Source organism: Halictus rubicundus, chromosome 12 (genome assembly GCF_050948215.1).
Source record: "Halictus rubicundus isolate RS-2024b chromosome 12, iyHalRubi1_principal, whole genome shotgun sequence".
Classification (NCBI taxonomy): domain Eukaryota; kingdom Metazoa; phylum Arthropoda; class Insecta; order Hymenoptera; family Halictidae; genus Halictus; species Halictus rubicundus.
This window is the reverse complement of record NC_135160.1, coordinates 11,256,688-11,275,915: the sequence shown is the minus strand read 5'-3', so window position 1 is coordinate 11,275,915 and position 19,228 is coordinate 11,256,688. Positions and strand designations below refer to the sequence as shown.

Below are 19,228 nucleotides of genomic sequence, written 5' to 3'. Positions count from 1 at the left end.
TTCCTTTCTCATGAAATCTTGGGACGAATATACACCGGCGCTACGCCGAGACAGTGACTTGTCATCTTACCGTCGAGCGAACGCACCAGTCTCGCTTCGTACCATTCGAAGAAGATCGGTTATCTCTCTGCTTTCTTCCTCTTCCGTTTATACGAGCATATTCCCGTTTTATCCCGGGTTCTACGCCGGGATATCATGTCTGTGCGTGCGTGCGTGCGTGCGTGCGTGCGTGCACGGTTTACACGGATAATGTTATTCGGTAAGCCGCGGACGCACGGCACATTTGATGTTCGAACTTGTAGCGAGTGAAATCTTTTCGCCAACGTAAATTGCACCGCGTTGTCCGAGAGTACCGAAAGCAAAACAAGACTTTTCCCTGAACACACGATTACCGTTTGTCATTCGCTCGAGTCGAGTCGAGTCGAGTCGAGGCGGCTCGACCAGGCCGTTATTTGTATTCTCCTGCGCTTTACAATAGCATTCACGCGAAGGAATCTGTGTTCGTCGTCTGGCACGCACAGGATCGGGAATCGTGTCGCCCAACATCGTCATCTTTCCTTACTTTCTGTTCTCTATAAATAATTCATTCGCGCGCTCCTACTCGTTTCTTTTTCCGCGATCTCTTTCCTTCTCCCGGGTCCGCTGGATCGACACAAAATCTTTCGAGCCCTCGATCTTTCGGCGTACGCATACATGCAGTATTCTGTACCGCGGGTCGTTCGCCAACCGATCGATAACCGATCGGATCCACCGCACAGTGGGCCAAAAGCGCCAAAACGTGGCCAAAATGCGAAAAATGAATTTCACGTTAGGGGTATGGCTCTTGCCGTATTGGATTCTCAGGTAATTACTGTATAAGAAGCCGAAAGTAAAAAGGTGTTACTACCTATACCTGTTAAAGGGTGGAAGTAAAATATACCATACAGTCGTCTCACAGTTTTCGTGCAGGGAACTACGTTGTGAAAAAAGAAGGTGTCAAGCTTACAATTTTACGGAAATTGAATTTTTATTTTGTGCGTGTACGATGGATGATGTTCCTGGAAGTAAATACTATACATAATAATAACATTGGGTTTATATTAATTAATGTTTGGAATGTACGAAGCGAACGATAAAACTTAGTGCACAGATTTTACAAATGTATACTAAAAGTTGTATATTCCACAATATTCCACGGAGATTCTTGTCGAGTCTTGTAGTAGACACTATTATTTAACATTATTTTGAAAAAGTAGCTGCCCAAAACTGCCCCTTTCTCGAGAAATTTAGAAGTTATAATCAAATTTGTTAAATAAGCATTGTATGGTTCCACTTATAGAGTATTCTGATACAACAATTTCTTTTTTAATAATAATTTTTTTATTGTTTAACAAAAATTTTATTTTTTGTAATTTTGACATCAGATTCATATTCGCCGGCCCGAAAAATATGGGAATACTAATTTTCAAGAAAGTTCAATCATTTTTTTGGTTACGCACCCGCCATATTGGATCCACCATTTTTTTTTGTAATTTTGACATCAGATTCATATTCGCCGGTTCGAAAAATATAGGAACACTCATTTTCAAGAAAGTCCAATAATATTTTTGGTTACGCATCCGCCCTATTGAATCCGCCATTTTGTTTTTTGTAATTTTGACATCAGATTCATATTCGCCGGCCCGAAAAATATGGGAATACCAATTTTTAAGAAAGTCCAATAATTTTTTTGGTTACGCATCCGCCATATTGAATCCGCCATATTGAATCCGCCATTTTGTTTTTTGTAATTTTGACATCAGATTTATAATCAGCGACCCGAGAAACCTATGAGTATCAATTTTGAACTAAATTGAAGTACTCCTTCCTATTTTGGCCACGTTTTGGCGCTTTTGGCCCACTGTGCACCGTTCCGACCGTCTATGCGGAAGGATTTTCCATTTTCACCGCACGTTCACTTTTCATTCGAAGTTCATTCTATCGATCGATAATACCTTCGGGGAAGCTGACGTCGACTCTAGAGTGACAGTCACAAAATATCCCGGCGCGGTCCTCGAAAATTAATCAAAATATTTACAGAATTATCTTCGGTGATTGTTTACGCAGCTTACGCAACGTACACGATAAAGATCTCGAGAGAGAACGTTCAACGTTATCGGTTGTTGGTTTGGAATGGTCGATAGGGATTAATCGAGCGTGATAACCGATTATCTTTATCGACCGTTGTATACAAAGACACTCGAGATTTAAATGGAAATTTCTGAAACGCCATCGACAAAGCAAAGGGAGAAGCAATCAGCATTATAGAGGAGGGCCTGTATATTGATTAACCCCTTGCACTACTATTTATTTTACGGTTTCAGTGATTAAAACTTTTTTGTAATTCGACATTTCCTTAAAAGAGGCGAAAATTTATATCTACTGTATGCCTATATGTTCTCCAATTGCTGTGCATTAACAACGCTTAAAGTTTAAAGGAAATTAATAACACACATATTTATTACAGTCTGTTCAGAATCTTTGTCACGAGTATGACTCGACATTGTAGGGCAAGGGGTTGACACTAAACCTACCGAGCCTTAAAAGTAACTGACACGTGTTGTCTTCTAAAAATGATGTGATTGAATTTATTTTGGATTTTGTGCGGTTCGTATTACATACGTGCTCTACAAAACATATTCATTTAATCATTTCTAAAATCATCTTTATAATTGCAGTAATCGTAAAAAAATCTGAAAGCGGTCATTTTGATCAGCGGTGGTAGGTTTAGCGTTAAAAGAAGCAATACAATAATCTTCACAGAAAATTGAGTATGTAAGTTTTCGACGTGCGTGTTAGGTGGTCCACCCTGTATAATGCATGGTGTTTGACCGATGAATACGTGACGCGTGCGTCGCCATGCTGGTACACACGCTACCAGTTACTACCAGTTTCACAATGTTGCCGTTCACGGGGGTACAATGCGAACCGTTTCTCGTCTCGTCTCGTTGTGTCGCGTCGTGTCGCGACAGAAGCTCGTTTGATAATCATTGCATCGAAAGCCGTTAAGGCGCACGCACGTATCACGGTTGGAAAAGTGTCTTGTTCCCGGTACGATCGGCCAATCGGGATTCATTCGGCCGATTAACCGATAGACGATAGGAAGTCGTGGCTCGATTCCGCGCGCGATCGCGTATTACAAAATGATTGATGTTCCGCTCGTGTTCCCCCGTGAATCATGATACAGGACGCGTTCGTGTTTAACCGCTGACGGCCGTCAGCTAGCCAGCCAGCTCGCGGGAACAGCATATGCACACGTACGACACGGGCGTGCCTCGCCATGCTCTTGACAGAGAAAGGCTCGACGAAAGATGGGGGTGGGGGTTGTAGGGAAAAAAGAAACAAAGAGAGAAAGAGGACACGACTCGCGTAATTTCGATGCGAAAAAATTCTCGATCGCTAGACTGCGGATTTTTCCTTCCTGTTAGTAACGTAATAGTAACCTTGTGGGGAGGATCTTTATGGAAAATTGCCCGTACCTTTCCTTAACCCTTTGCACTCGAAGCTGTTTTAACCCTTAGCACTCGAGTGGTGACTCTGAAGCACCACTAGAAATTGTTGTGGCAATATTTCAAGGAAATTACAAAAAATATTACAAAATATTTGTTAGATTACAAAATTTGTATTCAACAGATTACTAAACATTTCAATATTATATGTGGAAATCGAATCAGTTTCGTATGAATAAAATGAAAATATTCTCAGACGGAAGAAAAATTTGATTTTAGAATGAAAATAGCGCCGAGTGCAAAGGGTTAACTCCAAAAGGAAACATTTCTTCCGACCTAGAATATTTCCCTTCCATATATTTGTTTTCATGTTGTACAGACGAAAATGGTGCGATTTACGCGTACAGTATTGAAATGTTTAGTAATTTATTAAATACAACCAAATTTAACCCTTTTAGTGCCGAGCGAAAAAGAGGTACCTATGCGAAGATAACCGGCAGAATTTCACGATTTTACTAGGGTTTGGAAAAAGGCTCATAAAAACCAAACGAAAAGCAATATTTACATAATTCAAAAAGCAGTGTATTAAGGACGAAATAGAGAATAAAACAGTGATGCTAATTTTTCTATATTCATTGAAAATTACATAAATAACAAAGGTATAAGTGATCATCATAAGTTCTCTCTTTCGAAACGTAATTGCACATACGAAAAGTCATCTTTTTATCATAACTTTATATAGACCGTTTATTACAAAGTATATACTTTGCGTTTCCAATATGTTTTGTAACAAAATAAATAATATTGCACAACAAACATAAAGAATAACTCCCAGGTACATGGTAGGCGCCGGACGGATTATCTCATCCGAAACAAGTAATTGTTATAGGTAATATAACATAGAATATAAGGGGAAGTTAAACCGAAAAACTATTTATTTTAATTCTCTCGTAATGAAATTAGACCATTTATAACGTATTATAAATTCATTTTGAGATAGAGTTCTCTCGCAATGCGAATAGTAAAGCGCTACAAGCTGCGGGCCGATATATCGGCTCGGGCACTAAAAGGGTTAATAATGCGAAACATATTTTGAATAATAATACAGCAATTTTTAGTGGTGCCTTACAGTCGCCATTCGAGTGCTAAGGGTTAATAAACCTAGCAAGGTTTTTCTATCGTTCTAACCCCTTCCCGTAGTTTAACGAGTGTGACTCGTGATGAAGATTTCGGCACAAACGTAAACATCGCGAGTACGACTCGCGGACGGAAAATCTGCCAAATGTAAACATCACGAGTCAGAGTCGTGGAATGATTTACAAAGGACTGTATCACAAGTATTTACATTTCGGCTAGTATTGCAATGGTTTTCAAGCATCACTCTGGTCTGTTTACCGCGCATTGACCCCTACCGTTCGGGCCCGGATTTCGTCGAACTAAATCGCACGGGGAGAGGTTAAATTGTTCGTGTTTCTTATGAATGTATGAAACCCCCAGGCTAATCGTTTTATTTTTTTTGTTCAAGGAATAAATAGTTTCTCGAAACCATAACGATCCGTACCTTCGCACGACGGTGGAGCACTGGTGAATCATTTTGACCGAGAGCAACAAAACCGACTGTTCAATTTTTCCGACGATTAATTTGTATCGGTATCCCTTCTACCGGGAACAATAGGGAGAGTCGAGAGGAAGGGGTATCACTGTCTGCGGTAACTGTGGCGGTATTCAAAGTAATTTCCGAAACGCAGCTTTGCCCAGAGAGAAGAGAGCATGATCGCGACTCCCACAATAAGATTAATCCCGATCTCTTATCGCTTCGCGTTACGGAACAATTAAATCGGGCAATGCGGCCGATTTATCGCGAGAACTTTCCGATAAGCTTCGAACGTTCTGAACTATGTTCTCGATAACGAAAGCGGCATCGACGATGTTTTATACATGTACGTGTATGTAGAACGAGCCCGTGAATCGTTCCCGAGTGCCACGTGCTCCCACGATCCTTAATTACGCTTCATTCGTGTGTTTGTACGCGCACGCCGCGGCGTCAGTGACTTATCGGTGCACTTTGCACTCGCGAGCGTAAATAATTTTCCTATTTCGACCCTGACCGTTATACCTCCGATAGGAATTGGGATGTTCGGGAACAACGGATCCTCGAATGCCTCCGCAGCTCGGGGATCCGTAAAAAGACGTGCGCGGAACGGAAAACGTAGCGAGTGGACGTGGGTGGGAAAACGCGAAGGTTACGAGCGGCAAAGTTACTTTCTCCGGCACAACGAAATCAGGAATTGCTTTTCTACGTGTACACGTATATCCTCGCGCTTGGACACACAGTCTCCCAGCGGAATGACGCAAGAATCGTGGTTTTTCTACCGATTCCGGGCGGCCATTATTTTTCCCGAACGAAAGCGCCATTTTCCATCTCTGCTCCATTTGTCTCCGTCCACGGGTTTTGTCCGTGCAGTCGTCGCACCGAAAATGCACGTTTAGGAAAACGACGGTTTCCTCTAAAACGCTCGACAGAAAGTTTCGTCCAGGTTTCGGCAGATAATGCCAGGTGATCCCGTACACATTTGGTACGGTGTTTTCACGTGGGTCCTGTTCTCCTGCTCGGTTACGAATGCGAGAAACAGGTTTCGAGTACTCGAAAAGATCTCGATCCGATCTTCCCTTTCCCTCGTTCGATCGAGTCGAAGGATTAGGTTTCTCGTTTACTCGGAACCATCATCGCAGGGTGCAAAAACTAGGCACGACCTGCTCCTTGCTAGGTCCGAGTTAGGCCAAGGCTGATTCCACCTGCGTTCTCTGTTCCCTGTTCCATTTCTCTCGCCTCGCAAAAACCGCGGCGACAGAACGTTCGATTTCTTTTGTTTGCCGATTACTCACCGACGACGTGACACACTCGTCATGCCACCAGGGCACCTGACGAAACCAATGAATTCGTAATCGAGCCCTCGTTAAGTCTTTTTCCGGGTAATGTCACGAACAACTTTCGCAACGCTTTGGGCTTGATCAGCGATGGCATCGGTGATACGCTGATAACGTTGTGTGTGCCTTCTGGTGATTCACTGTTCAAGAGAAACCTGCTCGGGTTCATTGTTTGCCGACCAAAGCCCGTTTAATTGCCCCGCCGACCGTTATGTATCATCGCGTCGTTGATTCTCGACGAAAGCACACCTTCCCTACGAAAATACTCGATACAAAAATCGCATTCTTGATTGTATCGTACAATCAAATTGATTGTACCGTAGAACACCGCTCTGTATCACGGGAAAGAAGAATCGACTAGGAGTCGCAAGTTAGGTGTAATCGGCTCTCACGGTGGGGCAATAACTAGGTCCACTTTGAATATTGCCCTTATTTGTAATAATATGAAAAAATGTTATATAGAAAACTTACACGGTATAGAGGGGGACATATTGTAACACGAACATTTTCTGCGTGGGTGGAGGCATAGAGGAGATTTCAAGGTCTATTTTTTAAAATGGAATGCTATGTTTTTTTTTATCACGATGTGATAGCCAGCGTTGAGACGAATTCGGCGAGTTATCATTGAAGGTCGTGCAAGGTCAAATATGGTAGTAATTTAAACTTTATTACCTTACAGGAGATGCTCGAATTGGTGACCGTTTGCGTCAACGCAAAGTTGCAATCTTCGTATCATAGGATATTGCTCCCTCTATCATCTCTTCAGATCTCTGGAGCATTATTTAAGAAATAAAACGTTCACTTCTATAGAAGATGTTAGGAGGCAATGTATAGTCATACATTTTGCTTGACGAACCCTGGATTTCTATGAGAGGGGGATTGAAAGTTCGCGCATAAGATCGGTGGCTTATTCATTGTGCGCGAACGGTGACGTCGGCGCCGACACGTTAACGCGAACGAGAGTCATCGGTGACCGAACTCCGTCGCTCGGAGAGTGATCGAGCCTGTCTCGTGACTCGCAATTTCGCTGGAAACCAAGCCGGGACGTTGGAAAACTCGAACGCGAGGCCGAGCTCTCTCGGTGGCCGTCGATGATTTCACGGGGTCGACATTCCAGACACGTGGCTCACGGCCGTATAACAGGCTCCGGTGCGTTTCTTTCTGCCCAAAACGAGCTTAACGTGTCGCCGATCGCGGTCCCCGAGGCCTGCCATTAGCATCGGAGAAAGATATCGAAATGTCGGCCGGGAGAACGACACTGTGTCCAGAAGATATTCGACACGTGGATTTTTCGGTGCTCGATAAACCGATGCTGCGAAATTTTCGAGTTCCTTTACGCGCTGTTTGCCGACCGTGAACACCACTTCAACGACGTGGAACGAAAAACTTGACCGATTAGATTTCACGGTTATCCTCGCCGGGATTGGTGTTCCCGTTTTTTTCGGGAACTCCGGGCAGATCGATCCGCGATTACGCGCTACGCCGGAAGAATCGATCAACGGTTCGCGCAAAACTCGTATCTGCGATCCCTTAGTCGGTGACTCTTGCAGATTTTCACGACGGACACTTTTATCACGATTATTCTCCAGCTAACCGCATATCGTCACTGGGATTCCCGCGACGCGACGGCGAACCCGTTAGCTGCGGTGCAAACGAAGAAATCAAGATAGGGCATTGAATAGGTGGTACGGGGGTGAAATTATAAAGCAATTGAACGCCTCGGTGAACGGTTCTGGCTGATGCGGAAGGGAGCGGTGAGGCATGCGTGGCAACTTTATCGAAACGTTTTGATTTGCGTTTTGGCTCGATCGGGCGTTGCTGCGTCGACGAATCCGCATTCTGTTGGCCAGTTTCTTTGCCGGATCGCGTACAACAGGATATAATTATCGCGTCGGGCGCACCAATGTGGAAAACTGACTGCGAGAACCCGAAGATAAGTGTAGCCTGTGCCCGGCCGTACGTCCATTAGTCTCGAAGATCGATCGGAGAAACGGAAGACGAAGAAGATGCTTCGAAGATCGAAGAACCGTAGACTCGAGCAACGTGTTGTCGTCGCGACGACGAGACCGCGAGATGTCTGGCGTCGCGCGTCGTCCAGATGCCGACGCGTCGCACAGTGCGGACAAATCGCCTGTTTTCGGCACTTCTCGTAGTTCGGTTATTAATGCATATATAGAGGAAATTTTTTACAGATAATTATATTTACCAATATAGTTTATAATTTAAAATAAAAATTTTTTTTAGAAAAAAAATTTATTATTAAAAATTAACAAATTTATTTTTAAAAACTAACAAGTTTAGAACAAAATTAATAATAAATGAACCATATGTAAAATTAACAATAATAATCTTAAAGGAATTGTAATACTAGTGAATAAAATGAATAAACTCAACAAAATGCTATCCGAGCATGCTGCTGCTGCTTCGCTATCCGAGTCATTCTCAGTACTTTGATTGCGACTCAAAATCATTGACTCTCGCGATTTTGCACATTTCGATCTATCCTTACATTCTTATTACTTTTTCAATAGTTATAAAACATATATTAAAAACAAATTAAAAGTACATAAAAATGATTGATATATAATTATTGCAAAGTTGTATTATGCATAAAAATGGTTATTATATGATTATTATTAACAATTTCTATCCTAATACGCATGTTTTGCAAAAGAAATGTATTTCATATCGTGATATACACGAATATTGAACTTTCCCAGTAAATTCCCCACTGTAACTGTGGCGCACAAATGGCAAAATTTTTTACAACCAAATTTGTTTACAAATGTATACTTATTGTTAATTATTCACAGAAAATGAAATTTAACAATATAACTAATACATTTAACAAGAAAATAACAAATTTTCCACGATAGATCCTAAAGGAAAGGTATGCACATTTCTTAAAAATTTTATAAAACTGAGAGTCGCAAAAAGTCGCAGACAAAACTATGAAATTCTTAAACTATAATAAGTAATGTATCCGAATATGCATAAATCTCAGGATATATTTTGCCGTTTTTGTTTTATGTTAATTTGAAGTTTTATATGCAATTAACAAATAAAACCACCGTTGAAAATTTGTACAAAAAATAAATCTATTTTATTAAATGTATAAAGAATGCGTATTCCTTGGTAAGCACTTTCCATTACACAGAATTATTATTGCACACTCGTTTACAGTTAACATAACATTTTTCGATTTTTGGCACTTTAGAGGGTGCCTCCATGGCCAAATTTTTTTTTTCCAAAAATCTAAATTTGGTTACTAATGCATATGCAATGGTAATTAGTCACAAAAAATTAAATTTAACAATAAAATTAATAAGTTGAAAGAAAAAAGAAATTATTTTTATGCATAAAAGAAATTGTTAAATGATTTTTAAATGAACAATAATATGCATTTCCTGCTAATAAAGAGTTCTGCCAAAGGAAATTTTCGTGCATCGTCAAATAAAAATGTAGTGAGATGTGCCGACTTGTCCGCACTGTGCGTCGGTTCGTCGCGGTGACGACATGTCGAAAAGAAGCATCCAACTTTCTCAACACGCTCGAAGCTCGCGAACGAATCGATCGCACGCGGAAAGAGATCCGTTCCGTGCGATTCAAGAGCTCTCCTAGCATATAGAGTAGAAAGTTCTGAATGGATCGGTCATAAATCTCCGTTAATGGAGGAGGAACCGTGGGCACCACGCATCGCGGCACGCACATACGCACGCGAGACTCCGGTATCCGTCGAAACGACGGATTCAATTTAAATAGTCGTGGACGAAATTGTCCCCGCGATCATGCTGCACCGGCGCAGTAACTTATTTATAGCGGAAAATTGCGAGAGACTCTACAACGGCTCGAGATTCTACGATAACCGTGCCCGCGTATCTCTGTCCTTATCCTTATCTTTCACCTGTAATTCTTCCGCCGAAGGTGAGGCGAGAAATGTCGTCTTTCGTCGATCTTTCCACGTTGTTGCCACGAGCTTATGGCTTTCCGAACAGAGATTTTCCTCTTCTTTCTCTCTCTTCTCATTTTCTATTTGCAACTGCCTTTCTTTCTACTCGTAAACCTTTCCTACACTTTCTTCTCATAAATTCTTCTCTTCTCCATCGTGTTTACTTTTTTCTTTCTGTTTGGTAAGCCTCTCTCTCTCTCTCTCTCTCTCTCTCTCTCTCTCCAGTCGTTACAGTTAGAGCTTTTCCTTTCTACTCGTAAATCGTTTCCTTTGCAAATTTTTGTTTTTTTTTCCCCGGCCACGAATATCTCTCATATCGTTCGTGCGGACGCTTTTCCTCGTACACATTGAAAACCTTCGCGTCACCAGCGTCACAGATATTTAACGTCCATAATCTTGCGGTGTATTCGAAGATAATCAACTTTATCCACTGATGTATTGAAAGTCGTAGCGCATAGAGCGTAGTATTCAGTATTTCTCACGAAGGAGAGTATTTCAATATTTTCTGAAGGAGAAACGTTGCATTTAATGAAGCATTTCAACAACAAGGCTGATCACTCACTCACTCGTTAGATCTATCTATACCGCTTGACGCTTCAAACCAGACTGAGCTCAGCTTTGAAAATCTTTTCCTCCAGTTTTAGACTTGTTTATTCATATTTATAAATCTCACTATACAGTGCGCGAGTACCGACCTTTCTTCTACGAACTCTCCTTATCGCTCTTTTCAAGTGCGATAAAACCCGCTGACATTTTTCTTATATACCTTAGTAATTTTACTATATTTTAATTTGATTTCTTGCGCCATTTCAAGAGAAAACTTCAGGGAAACATGCATCTCTCAAAAAGTTGCGCCGAAATAACTTATCCGGTAGAGGATAGGATAGACGATAGGATAGGACAGGATAGTGGATAGGATAGAGGAAAGAGGATATGATAGGATAGAGGATACGATAGGATAGATGATAGGATAGGAAAGAGGATAGGATAGGATAGAGGATAGGATAGGATAGAGGATAGGATAGGGGATAGGATAGGATAGAGGACTGGATAGGATAGAGCATAGGATAGGATAGAGGATAGGATAGGATAGAGGACACGTTAGGATATAGGATAGGATAGGAAACAGGATAGGATAGGATAGGAAAGAGGATATTATAGGATAGATGATAGGATAGGATAGAAGATACGGTAGGATAGAGGATAGGATAGGGGATAGGATAGGATAGAGGATAGGATATGGGATAGGATAGGATAGAGGATAGGATAGGATAGAGGATTGGATAGGATAGAACCGAGTGATATGCTAGACTTACGATGTCCCATGAGAGGGGACAGCGGAGTGCAAAGGGTTAAGTATGCCGATCGAATTGTTTTTTCTCCGCGCGGAGATCGATCGAAAGGAAGCACTCGCCGCGCTGTCTGCTGGATAGAGCGGTGTATCGCGGGAGATAGACACGGAATGGAAGGTACAGGCGGCCCTAACAGCGATTTATCGAGGACGCCGCGTAACAATAGTTCCGGCGCGCGGTCGCTCATCGGTCCGGCCCGAGCGGCTCTATAGTTGCGCGTAGAATTGCACAGAGTCGTAAAGTCGGTAATGGTTGTATCGGGAGGCGGCATCGCGAACGACACGCGTCGTGGTCTATGCTCGCGGCCGCATTATCAGCGACCAGAGCAAGAGAGATAACCGCGGAAACCGCATCGATGTTAAATACATACCTGCCGGATGGCCGAGATAAACCTCCGACAGCGGTACCGTTCGCTGTCTGTCGGTGATGCGCTTTTTAAAAATACATAATTCGAAAAATCCTCGAGAGGAATTCCTGCGCGGCGTGCCGCGAGCAGTCTGGACAGATAACAGAATTGCCCGGACCCGGCTCGAGTATCGGAACACCGTCCGAAAGCATTCTGGATCCTTTTAAGGACGCTCCCAACGAGATACCCCGCCTTTCCTCGGATCTACGATCGGACGTGCAACGTTGCCAACGTAATCGTGGAACGCCGATTAAATAAATCGGCTCACCGGCTGATCAACGAGGAAGACGCTAAACTTCCGGCGAAAAACGCGAAACGAAGTCGATCGAAGACGGAATAGTTATGCGTTTTCCGCGTTGCATCCCGAGCAGCACGTTCTCCATCGAGCGTCGACGTTAGCGAGCTCGTCCGCGGTCTCGTTATAAAAGAGCAGCAGAGCCTTTCATCTTCCCGTCTTCTTTGAACCACGAATCCCGTTAGCGATCAAACATTTTTGAGCGATAGCTTACGTGTCTCGGAGTTCGATCTATCGCGTGACCGTAGGTTGGCCGCGCACACGTCGATTAAGGATCGAGCTAGGGCCGGCTTTCATTAATAGTTGCCGGTCCGGACCCCGAGGGTGTAAACGCCAGATACAAAAATAGGCTAATCAAATTCGATCGAGAAGGATAATAGAAAAATTGGAACGTCGCAGGTCGTGTTGCGTCGACTCGATGCTCTCCGAATCAGAAAAGAGACAGCGGTTTCGGAGTTGGAGACCAGCTTCGGCACAATGGAATCTAGGAATTGAAAATTTGAAGCGATAGTTTGCCGCGACTCTCGGTTCCCACGTCCCGTGGACGCGAACATGAACGAGGCCGATAGCCAGCCCTGAAGACGGCCACGGCCGGAGGAAGATGTTCGCATGATTACACGCTCTGTGTCTTGCCCCGTGTCCAGGAATTCGAGCAGTACGCGGCACCGAAGTCGGAAGAACGCGTTCACCGCGCCGGCGACGTTCTACCATTTTGCCCTAATCGCGTTCCATTATTCCGGCGAATCTCGTTAAGCAAATGAGCGGTGTGCAGCTTTCCGTCTCGTCGGCTCGGCGTTTCTTTAACACTAGGTTTACGGGACCCGTCAAAATGACGGGTTCTAATATTTTTAATTTACGATTACTGAGATTGTGAAGATCCATCTACGTGGAATTACTCGACACACTTATTTCCTTAGGTATATATTATTTAAACAATGGCTGACAATTTGGATAGACACGTTCTTCTTATTTTTATAAACTTGTGTAAAATACTCACTTTTAATGCTCCGTAAACCTAGTGTTAAGCATTTCATAATATTCGGTCGAGTCGACTCCAGGACGGATCATCGAAGTTCGAGACGAATAATTGCTACGGATGTTACGCATTTATGGCAAAAATTAGTAATTTAGTGGCCGAGTTAAAAGAATTAAAAACTATCAATTCATTAGAATCAGCTTATCAGAATGAACAAAGCGAGAAAGACATTTCTACCTGGCCCCGGTGTCTTGCAATCGAGGCAAACCATTTTTATTTTGCATAAAGATCCGCAATAATTACCGTCGAATAATTACCGAGCCAGATACGAACAACGGGACGGATCGAAGGGAATTACAAAGATACCGGGCGGTACAAACGGATTCAATGCTGGTTTCGGTAAAATAAATGAGAAAAGGAACGCCGCGCCGCGACGAGTCAAAGCGAACGGCGCAATTGACGAGTTAAGTCGTCTTCCCTCGCGGCAGACAGGTTATCCGAGGGCCCGTGCATTGTCCAGTCGTGAATGGCGAAAGCCACTGGAGCTCTGTGCGAATCTTAACACATGGCCGGTCAATTGGATAGATCTACCTTTCATCGTGCTACTAAAGTCACTAGTGTGCAGATTAATCATGAATCGTGACTTAACCGACCGTCATCTCGCTCCGATCTACAATACCGTGTGTGGGATACCGATTCGGTCTACCAACCGAGCAATCTGCAATTCTCTCGTGCCGAACAACCCAGTGGCTTGGTTTCGATTCAAATTTATTACTCCTCCTTCCGTTTCCTTCCTTCTACCGTGAAGCGAGAGTAATTTTTCCATTTTTCCCTCGTTAGCGTCTCGTTTTCGTTCCCACGCGACGTCGCCGAGTCCACGGACAATGGGAAACGGTCTCCGTCAATTCGCGAGGGAAAAATTCTACGAAACACGATCAGAGTTCGTTGCATTCTGTGTGGAATTGTGGCCCAGTGAAAATGGTAATTTCGTGGAGCGACTGTTTATTCATATTGTTGTACGCACACATTGATCGCGGCTTCGATCCAATAGCGGTGGAGTTATAGGTGGGAAACTTTACGCGATTGATCGATAAAACCTAGGATCTCGTTTGAAATTCCATTTTCGTGAAACGTGCATCTACTGCACTCGAAGCGAACGGAATTGTTTGAAAACCGAGAGATTATCGTTTACGTATTTGTCGCTTGTCGCCATGTACTCGGATCGATCTCGGCAACGACATAGGTGACATGGTTCGTAGAATTCGCCTGTGGAGAAACACCGAAAAGTATCGTTTTCAACGGGCAACACCCGGCCCGAGCAACGAAACGGCCTTCTTTTCTTTCTCTGTCGTGTTCGGCCTGTTCCCGGCTGCACGCGCGTACACGTACACGCACACACGCACGCGTACTCTCGCCTCTACGGTATTTATAGAGATTTGGCGCAATGCGTGGGCGGGGCAAGTTCGCGAGGCACTCTCTTTCCCTCTCGTTCGCCAACAAACGCGCCTCGTTTCGCGTCGCGGATAGGAAAACAGCTGGCGGGTCCACCACGCACGGGCTCCGGCAAAAATATACGTACACGAATATGCCACCGCGAAGAAAAACCGCGAATTCTATCCGTCGGAAAATCCGTCGATTTTATCGGCCCTTTGTCCTGCGAGGATGTGTCCCAAGGCCCTCGAGGACCGTCGAAAATCCGCCGTCTCTCCTGTCGGTAACCGCGCGATACAAAGGAAGTAACTTTTTTGTTTTCGGAATGGAAAAACGAGGCGAACCGTCGAATAAATAACCCGAGAAATGCAGAGATTGGCACAGTGGTGCCAAATGGCCAAAAAACGGCAAAAAATCTGTAAAAACGAAACTATCCAACGAATTTGTTTGAAAATTTGTGGAGAGATTGCCACAGGTACAACGCTTTTTTGGAAAAAATTTTGTTGTAAAAAGTTGTTAACATTAAGTAATATGGGCTAATCGAAAATCTCTGTTTTCTGCCCATTTTTTATTTATGGAAGCGTACAACAAATACTTTAATAGATTTTGGTCTGGAACTAATCGTTTTGGCAAGGTGTAATATTGATCTAACCTTGTGGAAAAAATCATGAGACCCTTCGAGACCCTTTCGCCGCAATTTAAGTTTAAATATTAACTTTCAGAATTTCCAAGAGTGAATCGCGCGGAAGTTACGATTATTTGATGTTCCAGGTGAAATTTTTTAGGGATACATATCAGATAATAAAAAAATGTGACATTCATACATATAAGAAAATATTTAATAACAATTTTTTATGTTAAATAAACAAAGTTTTCGTTCACTGGACCACTGTCGCAAAAATGCAACAGGTATTTTTTGGTAGTGCTCCAATGAACGCTATAAAAATAATTTATGTAAGATAAAAAAAATTGGTGTTAAATATTTTTATACATAAAAAATTAATAAATCATGTGCACATCACATTTTTCTTTATTACTTAGAAATATTCCTAAAAAATTTCACCTGGAACATCAAATAATCGTAACTTCCGCGCGATTCACTCTTGGAAATTCTGAAAGTTAATATTTAAACTTAAATTGCGGCGAAAGGGTCTCGAAGGGTCTCATGATTTTTTCCACAAGGTTAGATCAATATTATAACTTGCCAAAACGATTAGTTCCAGATCGAAGCTATTAATGTTAAACAACTTTTTTTGAAAAATTTTTTTGCCAGTTAATAGTTGAAGCCATTTGCAATAACCCATATGATTTGTAGACCCCTAAGTATTCAATCATAGGCGTAGCAATTACATAACTATCGCACTGAAAACTGATGAATTCCCAGGAGCGAAGAAATGGTTATTTACCATGCGTATATCTCAGTAAAAAATTTTTTTTCAAAAATCTGACTTTGGCACATCATGCACGCACTATTAGGCTATACAAAAATAATTTTTTTTTATAAAAATCGAAAATGTATAAAATGGATTTTTTGCCGCCTTGGCACCACTGTGCGCCGCAAAGTGGGCAACTTGGACAAAATCGGATTCAAAATCAAGGAACTTTCGATAGGAACGAGGTAGAGCGATGAAATCTTTTTTAAATGAAAGCTGCAACTTTGTAGAATATGGGAAAAATAGAGAGATTATTACCATCCAATCATTTCAACGAAAAAATGACTTCATTAGTTTTTGTCACTGAAATCTATTTTTTGCAAAATCCTGAGGTCGTAGACAAATTTTGTGACCAGATTTGAAATCAGCGTGAAAAAATCTATGGGAAATGATGTATAGCATGTTAAAAAACAATTTTTTCCGCGCGTGGTATTGGAAAAACCACAATTTTCTTGAAATTGTGCAAGTTTAACGAATTTTCTCAAGGTTAAAAACCGTTCGTACCATAACCTCCCTATTTTTCCCATATTCTACAAAGTTTCAGCTTTAATTTAAAAAAAATTTCATCGCTCTACCTCATTTCTATCGAAAGTTCTTTGATTTTGAATCCGATTTCGTCCAAATTGCCCACTGTGCGCCGCGGCAACGGTAACGCGTTCTCCAACAGAATTTCCGTGCGAAACGGGTGAACGGAATGATGAATGAAATTTCTCGCGTCGAAGTTAATACATACGGTGGCGGTTGAACCGGTAAGCCGTGTAGCGAGACAAAAATGCATGCGCCGGCCATGGAACTCGGTAACGGGGAGAGCCCGCGACTTTGCGCCGGAGAGTTGTTCAATGGGTGAAGGCAACGCTCGCGAGTCTGGGAATCGTCGTGACCGTATTAGAAAACCGCGTACGAAACGATTGTTTTCCGGGCGTGGCCTGGAGAAAAATCGATTTCCAAGGACAGGGTCCATTTTTCGTACTCGAGGCGGAAGCGGCGCCGGTGGACGCGCGCGTCTCCTCGTGCATCGGGCCCCGAAAAAAAAATGCGCTCTCGGTGCGCGCGGCGTCGTCATGGCGACGAAAACCGGCTGCAAAAGGGACACGCTGCTTAAGGAAAAGAAGGAGGAGCCGGTCGCGCCAGAATCTTGGCGAATCTTTCCGGCCGCCACGTCCTCCGACGTTTCCCACCTCTTCAAAAACATCTCGCGAGCGGGTTCGCCCGTTTCCAGGCATCGACGAACTCCCTGATGTCCAATCGAAATTGTTCGGACGAGAACCGGTGGCTCGCATAACGAGCAGAGCGATCGCATGGAACGCGAACCGAGACGAGGCGCGATCATCGGAACGGGAGGCCTCGGTTCTCTCACGGAACCATTTGCGAAAACGAATCTAACCGGACCTGCAGGCCCTAGAGGTTCTGCATGCCATCCTGGAGTTCTTACGCGTGCCAAATTTTCATTCTCTCCGCGTTGTACCGATCGATATTCTTCGAATTTTCTGCCGTTTTACCTCCCCGCTTCCTACTGGCTGGCGACTCGATCGTTATCGGTCCATTTGACGTCGGGACTCGGGGAATTGGCACAGGGGTGGCAGAAAAATACCTATTGTCGTACTCTGTGTCTCGAATTGTCCCGAAAACTCATTGTCCGTTCGAGCCATTCCTTCGCTGTATTCGACACTCGATGGCCCCCTCGCTACAGTGAATTCTCGTTACGAGTCAGTGCCAACGATTTGGAGTCGGTATCTCTCGTGCAAACATTGTATCGGAGAAAGAGAGTTTTCCCGGTCTTCTTGTCACTATCGATTAATGGTCACAGGCTTATGACTTAGAGACGGATGTGACTCTTAGGTTTCCAGCGTGCCTCAGATTTCGTATATAACTCCACCAATTAGGAGTAATTACTATTAATAATATATAATATCCTTATTATATATAGGATATATTCTTTATATCCTATCGTATCCTCTATCATATCCTATCCTGTATCATATCGTATCCTCTATCCTATCCCATCCTCTATCCTATCCTATCCTCTATCCTATAATATCCTCCATTCTATCCAATCATCTATCCTATCCAATCCTCTATTTTATAATATCCTCTATCCTATCCAAAAAGGATAGAATTTTATACATAAAATAATTAATTATATATCTATTTTATACCAAATTTGATTGGGATCAGTAAAATGTAAGAAAGCTGGAGGACTGCTCAATTATACCATATATTTAATTCTTTTCAATTTTTATTTCATTAACACTAGATTTACGGAGTACTGAAACCGAGTATTTTACATTACTTTATAAAAATAAGAAGAATGTGTGTATCCAAGTTTTTAGCCATTTTTTAAATAACACATACCTAAAGAAATAAATTTACTAGGTTTACGGGACCCGTCAAAATGGGGGGCCCTAATATTTTTAACCCTTTGCACTCGAGTGGTGACTCTGAAGCACCACTAGAAATTGTTGTGGCATTATTCCAAAGAAATTCAAAATATATCAAGTAAAATATCCTATAGAAAATAATAAATATATATATATATATATATATATATATATATATATATATGATATATATATGATATTCTATATATTATATATTTCTATATATTAGGATATTCTATCTTAATATCTCATTTTATTATTGAATTTTTATTTTATTTCGTATATAATCTCGTATTACTCGTAACGAGGGTTCGCCGTATTTCTAATAATTTGCAATCTCAGATCGTGTCATGTCGCAAGCTCCCAAGAGTGGTCGTAAATCGTCAACAATTAGGAGTCTAGGAGGGAGTTTAGCAGGGATCACCGCGGTTATCTCCTGTTTATTTTCTAGTTGGAGGATCGGAATCGTTAAGATTTTCCTGCGCTGAACTCGCTAATGTGTATTTAACGCACAAACGAGCACTTAATTGGCCGGCTAATCTATTTTGTAGCGGGATACGCGAAGCCCCTCTCGTAAAGTCTGCGATGCGGCACACACCGGTTCACGGCACAC

General features: G+C 42.5%; 1 protein-coding gene across 6 annotated transcripts in view; it reads left to right on the top strand.

Moving 5' to 3' along the window:
* Cip4 (formin-binding protein 1-like Cip4) overlaps positions 1-19,228 on the top strand; it is a 66,031-nt gene that overhangs the window by 645 nt on the left and 46,158 nt on the right. The gene's annotated exons all lie outside the window — the stretch shown is intronic.